Source organism: Pristiophorus japonicus, chromosome 12, assembly GCF_044704955.1.
Source record: "Pristiophorus japonicus isolate sPriJap1 chromosome 12, sPriJap1.hap1, whole genome shotgun sequence".
Taxonomy (NCBI): Eukaryota; Metazoa; Chordata; class Chondrichthyes; family Pristiophoridae; genus Pristiophorus; species Pristiophorus japonicus.
In genome coordinates this window covers 175,943,410-175,955,472 of record NC_091988.1, presented here as the reverse complement: position 1 = coordinate 175,955,472, position 12,063 = coordinate 175,943,410, and the positions used below count along the sequence as shown (strand labels likewise).

Below are 12,063 nucleotides of genomic sequence, written 5' to 3'. Positions count from 1 at the left end.
AGTGTTCTCAACTCCATCCCGCAACATGCCACCTGCCACCACCTCAGTGAAACTCCAACGCTGCACGAAGTAGGCACAGCCATAAAACAGCTCAAGAATAACAAGGCTACGGGTGCAGATGGAATTCCTGCTGAGGCGCTAAAATATGGCGGAGAGGCGCTGTTAGCGTGGATACATGACCTCATCTCTCTCATTTGGAGGGAAGAGAGCATGCCGGGAGATCTCAGATGCAGTGATCGTGACCATCTTTAAAAAAAAAAGTGGACAAGTCCGACTGTGGCAACTCCAGGGGAATCTCCCTGCTATCAGCCACTGGGAAGGTTGTCGCTAGAGCTCTCCTCAACCGTCTTCTCCGTGTGGCCGAGGAACTCCTCCCGGAATCACAGTGCGGATTTCGTCCCCTACGGGGCACAACAGACATGATTTTTGCAGCGCGACAGCTGCAGGAAAAATGCAGGGAGCAGCGCCAGCCCTTATACATGGCCTTTTTCGATCTTACAAAGGCCTTTGACACCGTCAACCATGAGGGCTTATGGAGTGTCCTCCTCCTTTTTGAATGCCCCCAAAAGTTTGTCAACATCCTTTGCCTGCTCCACGACGACACGCAGACCATGATCCTTACCAACGGTTCCATTACAGACCCAATCCATGTCCGGACCGGGGTCAAAGAGGGCTGCGTCATCGCTCCAACCCTCCAAGCGAGCGGAGAGTGGGGGAGAGAGAGAAGGGAGGGCAGCGGGGTTAGGGGGGCCAGGTAGACGAATGGGGTTGGGGGGGGGGGCGGTCGAGGAGAGGGCAGAGGGGAACCACGATTGATCGCAGCTTCAGCGCCGACATGAAGGCCGACAGGACTGTGCTGAGACTGGCCGTGGTGCAGCAGCTCCGAGGTTACGGGATCAAACTGAAACGCTGGAACAGGAACAACTTCAACAACCAGGCACTGGGCTGGGACCAAAACAAAACCACGGCCTCGTTCATCACAGTACAGTGTTTACACAGAAAGGAGGGAGTGAAGGACATTTCACAGTCGTTTACGTTGGACTGGGGCTGAAGGGAAATTCAGTCACACAATGTTTACATTGTACTTGGGAGGGCTCAGCATGAAATACAATATTTAAATTGTCAGGGAGATATATTTGATGGGAAGGTCATCATAGGCAGTCCATCGTATCGAGGATGACTTGCTTCCACGTCATAAAGGGATGACTTCTTCACAACATCACTCAGAGAATTGTGAACCTGTGGAATTCTCTACCACAGAAAGTTGTTGAGGCCAGTTCGTTAGTTATATTCAAAATGGTGTTAGATATGGCCCTTACGGCTAAAGGGATCAAGGGGTATGGAGAGAAAGCAGCAATGGGGTACTGAAGTTGCATGATCAGCCATGATCATATTGAATGGTGGTGCAGGCTCGAAAGGCCGAATGGCCTACTCCTGCACCTATTTTCTATGTTTCTATGTTTCTCAATCTTCCTCGCTGCCGTGCTCCACCTCACTGTCAACAAGCTCCCCACTGGAGTGGAACTAAACTACAGAAGCAGTGGGAAGCTGTATAATCTATGCCGCCTCCAGGCCAGATCAAAGATCACCCCAACCTCTGTCGTTGAGCTGCAGTACGCGGACTATGCCTGCGTCTGCGCACATTCTGAGGCTGAACTCCAGGATATAGTTGATGTATTCACCGAGGCATATGAAAGCATGGGCCTTACGCTTAACATCCGTAAGACAAAGGTCCTCCACCAACCTTTCCTCGCCGCACAGCACTGCCCCCCAGTCATCAAGATTCACTGCATGGCCCTCGACAACTTGACCACTTCCCATACCTCGGGAGCCTTTTATCAACAAAGGCAGACATTGATGCGGAGATTCAACGTCGCCTTCAGTGCGCCAGTGCAGCCTTTGGCCTCCTGAGGAAGAGAGTATTTGAAGACCAGGCCCTCAAATCTACCACCAAGCTCATGGTCTACAGGGCTGTAGTAATACCCACCCTCCTGTATGGATCAGAGGCATGGACGATGTACAGAAGACACCTCAAGTCGCTGGAGATATATCACCAACGATGTCTCCGCAAGATCCTGCAAATCCCCTGGAAGGACAGGAGCACCAACATCAGCGTCCTCACCCAGGCTAACATCCCCAGCATTGAAGCACTGACCACACTCGATCAGCTTTGCTGAGAAGTCCACATAGTTCGCATGCCAGACACGAGACTCCCAAAGCAAGTGCTCTATGCAGAGCTCCTTCACGGCAAACGAGCCAAAGGTGGGCAGCAGAAAAGTTACAAGGACACCCTCAAAGCCTCCCTGGTAAAGTGCGACGTCCCTGGCCGAAGACTGCCCTAGGTGGAGAAAGTGCATCCGGGAGGGCATTGAGCTCTTCGAATCTCAACGCCGCGAGCGTGAAGAGGTCAGGAGCAGGTAGCGGAAAGAGCGTGCAGCAAACCTGTCCCACCACACCCTCCCCCTTCCCCCGACGCATGTCTGTCCCACCTGTGACAGGGTCTGTGGCTCTCGTATTGGACTGTTCAGCCATCAAAGGACTCACTTTAGGAGCGGATGCAAGTCTTCCTCGATTCCGAGGGACTGCCTATAATGACGACTCCTCCCCTGGACATAACTCTTCGAACAAGTATCTTCAACCAATTTCTTATCCACTCCCAAGATTTACTCTGGATCCCAACAGCTTTGTATTTAACGGATACCCTTTCACATGAAACTTTTTCACATGCCATATTGTTTTCCAGTCTACTTGGGTTGTCACTGCCTCAAAGAAGTTAATGGGCTTGGTCATGTAGGATTTGAATCCACATTGACTCCTGTTTACTAGATCATAATTTCTTTCTTTGGAGAATAGTGCGAAGTCGAGGGATGATTTGCAGGCTGAGTAACAGTCAAATTAGCCGTGATGCGAATGCTCTTTCCATGGCTAGAACCATCTTTATACGAGCTGATAAGCTGGTTAGTCCTTTACGGTAGGAGGATTTTATGGGTTCTCACGACCATATGATGGGTTGGGGGCCACCCACAACCACACCCACCAGATGAGAGCATTCTGCTGGATGTCAACCCAGAATTCAGAGCCAGAGTTCCGTTCTCCACTCGTCAGGACTGTCTGGAGCAGAAGACAGTAATGGGTCTGTAATTATCCGTCTCTTTTAATTACCCTTTTTGAACATGGGCATATTCGTTGTTTCCAATTTACAGGTACCCCCCCCCTCCCCCCGGTGTCCAGCGTCTCAATCACAACAACCGTCAATGCTTCTCCTCCCTAGTCTTCTTTAGCACTCTAGAATAAAACTATCCATACCTGGGGATCTGTTTGTTTGGAGCGGTTTCAGCCTCTCTGCAACTTCCATCATATTTGTTCTGAAGTCTTCAATTTTACCTAGGTTATCCCTGTGTGAGGTAGGCATTTGCTCATGCCTTTCCTTGTGAATAGTCGGAGGAGATATTCTAATTTTTTTACTATTTTGCAATCTTCAATCTCAAACTCTTTTTGCATCTTTTATGGTTCCAACTTTTCTCACTGCCATCTTACTATTTTAGGACCAAAATAATTATTACTGTAACTGTTTGCCTCTGAGGCTATTTTTTCTAGGCTTTGCTTCGATAATTCTGTTAATGCTTTTCTGCAATATATTTATTCCATTGAACCAATTCACCTTTCCGATTCAGATAGGCTATTTTTCCTCTATTGTCCTCCACACTGTTAATTGGTTAATCCATTTAATCATATTGCTCACTTAGTCAGAGCTTGCCAATTCTAGGCATACACTGATTCTGCATAAGTTGCTTTATATCTTTAAATGCACTCCACATGTCTTCTACTGAAATGTTGTTGAAGGTCCTTCAATAAACCTGATCCAATCATAATGTTCAATATACCACACTATTCCATTCCCATTGTATCAACTCCTTGTTCTAGTACAAATGTACTGATCACTTTAAATTGGGGAAAAACAATTTGTACCCATTCTATTACATCCCTCATGTACTATCTTTCAGTTGAGGGACAGCCAGTTGATCTGTTTCTAGGCGGTTGCCTCTTTATCACTGACCAGAAACAAAGAAGAAACCAGCCCCACCCAGAGATATCTACATTTCACCAATTCTGCCCTCTTAAGCCTCCCAGATTGTAAATCGCTCAACCATTGGTGGCCGTGCCTTCTGTTGCCTAGGCCGCAAGCTCCGGAATTCCCTCCCGACACCTCTCCGCCTCTCTACCTCCCTTTCCTCCTTTACGATGCTTCTTAAACTTACTTCTTTGACCAAACTTTTGGTCACCTGCCCTAATTTCTCCTTATGTGGCTCGGTGTCAAATTTTTTTTCTTATAATACTCCTATACAGTGCCTTGAAATGTTTTACTACGTTAAAGGCGCTATATAAATACAAGTTATTGTTGTTGTTGAAAGAATACGAGAACTAACACAGCCACCTTACATGCAACATGTCCCAAGGCATTTCACCAGGCTGCGTTAGGGAAGGTGAAAAGATTTGGACACAGAACAGGAATTAGGAGAAGAGTTAGAATAGGTGATTGAAAGCAAAGCTGAAGAGGTAAGTTAGTAGAAGTTTTTAAAAAGGTGGGAAATGATGCAGCAAGCGGCAAGTGCTTAATAAGAAAATTACTTAGAGCAATATCATGATGGCAGAAACCTCTGCCCAATATGATGGAGGACAGCAAGAGGGGAAATGCAGAGTCCGAAGATTGTCTCCCTCCGACCTAATTTTGTGATCTCCTTCAGCCCTACATTGCAGCTTGAAAGCATGACAGCTGCAATGTAGGGCTGAAGGAGGTTGCAAAAGTAGTTTGGAGGGAGACCACCAAGTGATTTCTAATTAAAGGTAAGGATATTGAAGTAAATTTGCTGGCTGTGGGGAGCCAGTAGAGATCTCCAGTGAGAGACTTATAACTGGACAGAATGCAAGCATCAGAGCATTGGCGAATTGGAATTTGCGTAGGGTGGAGCTCAGAAGGTCCGAGAGCACCAGTAAGGTTGTGCTTGCAGGAAAAAAACAGCATGGATGAGAACATAAGAAATAGGAGTAGGCAATTCAACCCTTTGAGCCTGCTCTGCCATTCAATAAGATCATGACTGATCTTCTACCTCAACTCCACCTTCCTGCACTATCCCATATCCCTCAAGCCCCTTAGTATCCAAAAATCATCCGATCTCTGTCTTGAACGTACTCCATGACTGAGCATCCACAGCCATCTGGGGTAGAGAATTCCAAAGATTCACCACCCTTTGAGTGAAGAAATTTCTCCTCATCTCAGTGGCTGCCCCTTATTCTAAGACTGATTCCTATTTCTAGACTCCCCAACCAGGGAAAACATCCTCTCAGCATCTACCCTTAAGATTTTGATATATGTTTCAACATAGGTTGAGTCTACTCAATCTCACCTCATAGAACAATCCCCCCACAATCCTAGGAATCAGTCCCGTGAAATTTCATTGCACTCCCTCTAAGGCAAGTATATCTTTCATTAGGTAAGGAGACCAAAGCTGTACAGAGTGCTCCAGGTGTGGTCTCAGAAAGGCCCTGGATAATTGCATTAAGATTTCTTTAGTGTATTGATAAAGGTAAAGAGACTAAAGAACTTCACAGTGCAGCAAATACAGAATCCCAAACTAAATTCTTCGCACTTCAGCACACCTATATAATCAATCCCACTGTTCAACGTGGTGTAGAGGCAGTGAAACATTTTACAGATTTAAAGACTCGGGAATACGAGGTCTCCTCTGATGATGCTCATGAGTAACCTTGAAGTGACGGAGGCCAGCCCTCGGCTTGGTGCAAGTTTCCCTGTGTAGAGCCTCCCATTGTGCTGATGAGGAAACTCAAGACTTGGGTTGCAGAGCAGCAAGCAGATGCTATAGTAGGCTATGGTCAGAAGGGTGGCGGCAACACACTTACATTTTTTAACTATCTGCGTGGCTCAGCATTCCGCTTGCAAGGAGGTCCTAGTATATTATATATACACACATAGCAATTATAAGTCACAGGCAGTAGACATTCTAGCTTCTCAGTTAAGGTCATTTCTGTTCATAGGGAGTCTTTCTCTACATTCCAAAATACCTGTCTCCCTTTTGCGCTAAAAATAAGTTGAAAGAAATTTTCATACGAGTCATCTTCCTGATAAATATTTGCTGGAAATACATTTTCCTATTAATATGTTCTTGGAAATGCACACACACCCAGTTATATTATAGACATGACTTTTAGTTTTGTTTAGGTAACATTTCTGAATGATTAAATAGCAGCAACAAAGATTTCAAAATGTCTTCATTTTGATCCTCCACTTAAAGTCATGCGAGCAATGCATTTTTCCGCAATTGACATGTTTATTTAAATTCAAATGTAAATGTTCAAAAAGTACAAGAGGTTGAGGGGATTAATTACAATCATATGGGTCCCTTAACGGTTTGAGCCAGAACATGCAGTTGAAGCTACAACTATATAAGCTGACACTCCAGTGCAGCGCTGAAGGAGCACTGCACTGTCGGAGGTGCCGTCTGCTCTCTCAAGTGGATGTAAAAGATCCCATGGCACTATTTCAAAGAAGAGCACGGGAGTTATCCCCAGTGTCCTGGCCAATATTTTTCCCTCAATCAACGTAACAAAAACATATTATCTGGTCATTAGCACATTGCTGTTTGTGGGAACTTGCTGGTGCGCAACAAATTGGCTGCCGTGTTTCCCACATTACAACAGTGACTACATTCCAAAAAATACATCATCGACTGTAAAGTGCTTTTGGACATCTGGTAGTTGTGCAAGGTGCTATACAAATCCAAGTCTTTCTTTTTTGCCATTGACCATCTGTTCTGCTGTATCTGAAAAGATACAGCTGCATTTTTTTTTTAAAGACGACCCTTTTTACTCCCTCCAGGATGACCTCCTGACCCACACAATTCTGCTCTTTTCACTTTCTGCGTTCGCAGATCTAAAGCCTATGTGTATAGATTTGGCCTTCATGTTGTTGTTGTAGTGGAAAATCTTTAGCAGGATCATAATTCACACTTATCTTGTGTGTTTGACATAATCCTCTTCCCTCTGTTTAACATAATGCAGAACACATTTGTAGCAGAAACAAAAATATATTTAAACAAATACATGCAAATAGCTAAATTAGTTTCCTTGAAGATTACACTATATGGAACTCACCAAAGTTGATGTATTGGAATTTATTTTGATAGACTGACACAGGGTAACTGTACTTTATTCTACGTGCTCTTAGTTTTCAAGTAATGCCCCAGCATGGTGCATTATTCATGTAACTAGCCTTCATAGGCTTTCCCCTATTTACATTCACCTTCTTGGCCTTTTTTTATGTTACGTAAAACTGACTCCAAACCTTACAACGTAACTAGATAATCCTATACTCACCAAAGAAATATTCAAATAAAGGTTTCCTCTCCCAGATGAGTACAGCCTTTCAAGGTGTAAATAGCCTCTTGGATCTTGCCCTAGTATCTCGGTCATGTTATTCCTCAGGATTCGAAAGTGGGCTCTGACCCAACTTTAGGGAGCTTCCATCTGCTTGGGTTATCAATGTTTCCCCACAGTGCTAGGTTGAAGAGCTCGATTCTGATTGCTTTGAGGATACGATTAAGTTAATGTCAACTCCTTACAGAACCACAAAGTATTCTGACAACACACAATTAAAGTATTGACATTTTTTGTTGTACTGTCTCTTTGATCTTTAAAATTGGTCATCCAGACTTAAGTCATCTTCATTCGCATTTGGTACATCTCTCACAAATTAGACTCTTTTCCTTTGAAGTTGGCTAAATGTGATCACTGAGGGTTGACTATGCTGGTAACATTAAGCTTGTTCTCAACAAACCTCTCATGAGCAATTATGCTGGACTGTAGCTATTCCCCAATGGCATTATGGGATGGTTCTCTGTGAATATCGGTCTTTAATTTTGCTAGCAGATCCTTTAAAGTTTTTGCTTGTGTCTCTGCTTACCCATGGACATTTAGGGTCACTTATAAAGTGAGCAAAACCAACACCTGAATTTTGTAGGTATTCAATGGTGGGTAGGTATGAACCTCAGATGCATTATCACTACTTAAGATGTAGCTTTGGTTAATGAAACAATTTCTACATTTCATGAGAATTAAGTCTAACTCCTTTCAATTTGAACATGTTAGTTCTGACCTGTTGCCAAAGATGTTACAACAGAACAGAATTATAAGTTCAACTAAAAAAAATTCTCTACTCTGCATGTTTGGGATAAGTCCTTGACAATTTGCTCAAACTGCTTAGCCTATTTTCTGCATTTTCAGATCCCTTAGGGTTCTGCAAGTTCTCAGAGCAATATTTCAGACCACACCGATAAGATCACCAGACTCTTGCTTTTTAATATTGGTCCATTTTGAACCATATGTTCCCAACCTACTCTCTAGCTTTGATTTTTCGAGCCAGCATATATGGTTCCATGATCAGCTTTCAGATATCATCTTGTAGCCTGTTCCCTATCTCCTGTAGTCAGAATGCTCTTCAAAATATTATCCACATATAAATGTATCTATGCTTTGAACCTTTGATCGGATGGCTTTTTTCTGATGTTGGAGCTCATGCCAAGACATCTGCTGAGATCAGGTTTTTCCCCAGTATGTGAGAAATCACGTGCAAAAATCTTAACAGGCAAAACATTTTCATTCTAAGAGGCAGCTAGTCAATATTTTTACAGCCCAGTAGAGATATAAATGGCTGTAGTTAGTCAGTAATAAAAGACTTTCCAATAAAAAAAGGAGTTTGTGATCTTTACAAGTGTGTTATCCCAACATTGATACTATATTAGTGAATGCTACTACATCTGGTTAATAGCATAGTGTAGGTATTATGTTACTGGACTAGTAATCCACAGGCTTGCACTAATAATCCAGGTAATGTGAATTTAAATTCCACAATAGCAGTTTGAGAATGTAAATTTGCTTTAAAAGAATAATCTGGAAATAAAAATCTGGTATCTTTTATTGACCATGAAGCTGTGAAATTGTTGTAGGTTCACTATTGCCCTTTTGGGAAAGAAACTGGTAATTCTTGCCCAGTCTGGCCTTTGTGTGACTCAAGTCCTACACCAACGTGTTTCACTCTTAACTGCGCTTCGAAATGGCCTAGCAAGCCAGTTTTATCAAATCACTCCAAAAAATCCCACTCTGACTCCAGCAGTTCAAGAAGGTGGCCAACTAACACCATCACAGGGCAATTATGGGTTTATAGGCAATTTACAATTTATGAGTAATAAATGCTGGCATTTCCAGTGACACTCACATCCCCAAGAATGAACAATAAAAAACAGGATAAATTTATATAACAAGCAACTTCATAAATAGTCACATCTTTATTCTGTACATTAATTATATATTTCAGACACAGGTTTTTTTATTCAATTTGTTATATGCCTGCGACACTGCAGGTTGTGGCAATGCTTCAGTTCTGATCGCCATTTTGTGAAATGCTGTGGTGACATTGTAATTGTGTGAGCTCTACACGTTAGCTACAGACTGGTAACAGAAAGAGCAACAGCTCTGACTGGAGTGCTTGTGACTTGACAACAGAAAGCACCATTTTATAATGTTAAAAGAAACTTAGCACAAAAATTTGGTTTTATAAAGACCATTTTAAGTCAAATCAATTAATATAAAAAAAAATAATAGAAACAAAATTTAACTCCAAAGTGGGAACTAAGATTTTTTTTCTCCAAAATTTGAAAGCTTACAATTTAAAGATCTCAAATGAATGTGAAAATTGCAAATAAAATTCAAACAAGTGCCCAAGCAATATATCATTGGTATAACGCACAGAAAATAAATATAAATTGTTAGAATAAAAAGGGTCAATATGCACCACTGAACTTTGAACACTTATGGCTAGAAATTCGATTGCACCCCGAAAATGAGCACTGGGATCACGATGCTTGCTGATTGTCACGATTGTGGCATGCAGCCCAGTGCTCTACGCACTGCTGAGAGGCTGCACGCTTAGCAGGGGGCCCAAGTTTGTGCAAGGCTGGTCTGCACTTCTTAAAGGCAGTATGCACCTCCTATAGGGGAGGTGCATTCTGGCTGCAGCAAGTGATTCAACTGGCTGGGGAACAGAGTCTGAGCAGGAAGAAATACTAATGATGACACAACAGGGGAGAACACGTGCTCCAAGGTTCTTGGGATGCAGCACTGGAGGCCTTGGTACAGGAGATGCACAAGAGGAGAGGGATCCTGTTTCCACAGGAGGCCCTTCAGGCAAATTTGGAAAAGACAGTGGGAGCAGATAGCCGTTGCAGTCAATGCCAGCAGTGTAGCCGAGGACCTGGATACAGTGGAAGAAGTTTAATGACCTCACACGAGTGGTCAAGGTCAGTAAATTCATCTTCAAATGCCATATCCCACCATCTGCACCATTAACCTCACACACTGCTCAATGCACCGCAACCCCATCACTCATCTGCCAACAATCTTTACCAAACAACTCGCACTTCACATTCATAGCTTCACCTCGCCCTCACTTACCACTACTGCAAAGCCTCATACCCACAACTGCCAGCTATTCAACCATGACAGGCACATCACCCAAGCATATTGCACCACATTGACTGACACACATCCCTTTCTCTTGCAGGACCAGGTGGCTCACAACTGGAGACAACAGAACTTAACCAACGGGGGAACAGGCTGCTTACATAGCCTTACCCCATGGAGGAGACGGTGCTAGCAATTATTGCGAGGGCCATCGCCGAGTCCGTAGCCAGCAGCGGGGCTGAAACAATGCAAGATGATGGTATCCACATAAGTAATCCTCCTTCTCACATCCCATTTCCCCCTCAACCCACAATCTCTTCTGATTTACAAACTGCACATGGTATAAGCATGCACCTCTTACTTTCCCCCCCTCCCTTCACCACAACCTTACCCTTATGCCTTTCTCCTTTCTGATAGCCAAGAACTGCCACCTGGTCAGGCACTGATTGAGGAGCAGGAAATTGATGAGTAACAAGACACTGATGGTTAACACACAGCACCGTCACTCGATTTCACACTCGCAGCCTCCAAGATAACGACACTGTGTCTAGATTAGATGTGGGACCTGCACGTGGAGAGACACTGGGCAGGAGTGGCCTGCAGCCAGGACACGGAGAAAAGGTAACACAGCAGGCCTGTTCCCTGGAGAGCGAGGTTGCATACTCTGCTGCAGAGGATTCGGATGAGGATTTTGATGGGGCGGCCTATAGAAGGCGGCTGAGTGCAATGTCAAGGAGCACAGAGGAGCCTGGCACCAACCTTGCACAAGGCTTTGTGCCGAGTTTGGAGCTCCTGATTTCCAGCAACTCATTAGCGCACTTATGGACCCAACCATCATGGAGCCTCTGATGGCCGATGTCTCAGCTTCCATTGCAGCTCAAGCAGAAGCCACCCAACGTCTGAGTGCAGTCATGCAAATGGACCACGCTTGCGTCTGCGCACACTCAGAGGCCGAACTCCACTCCAAACCATCGTCAACACCTTCACCGAGGCGTACGAAAGCATGGGCCTTACGCTAAACATCTGTAAGGCAAAGGTCCTCCACCGACCTGACCCCGTCACACAGCACTGCCCCCCTGCAAGATTCTGCAAATCTTCTGGGAGGACAGATGCACCAACGTTAGCGTTCTCGCTCAGGCCAACTGCTCTAGCATCGAAGCACTGACCACACTCGACCAGCTCCGTTGGGCGGGCCACATCGTCCGCATTCCCGACACGAGATTCCCTAAGCAAGTGCACTACTGGGAACTCCTACATGGCAAGCGAGCCCCAGATGGTCTGGGCAGAGGAACACTTCAAGGACACCCTCAAAGCCTCCTTGATAAAGTGCAACTTCCCCACCGGCACCTGGGAGTCCCTGGCCAAAGACCGTGCTAAGTGGAGGAAGTGCATATGGCAGGGCGCTGAGCACCTAGAGTCTCGTCGCCGAGAGCATACAGAAAACAAGCGCAGACAGCTGAAGGAGCATGCAGCAAACCAGGCTCCCCACCCACCCTTTCCTTCAACCACTGTCTGTCCCACCTGTGGCAG

General features: G+C 44.7%; 1 protein-coding gene across 4 annotated transcripts in view; it reads right to left on the bottom strand.

Annotated features, from left to right (window-relative positions):
- Positions 1-12,063, bottom strand: part of hck (HCK proto-oncogene, Src family tyrosine kinase) — a 104,147-nt gene that overhangs the window by 72,357 nt on the left and 19,727 nt on the right. Inside the window, exon 1 of one of the 4 annotated variants that reach the window (XM_070896190.1) lies at positions 7,393-7,420. The exons of the other annotated variants lie outside the window; for them this stretch is intronic. The gene's annotated coding sequence lies outside the window, so the exon portion shown is untranslated. Of the gene's footprint in view, positions 1-7,392; positions 7,421-12,063 lie in introns of those variants that run through there. 4 annotated transcript variants of the gene reach the window in all.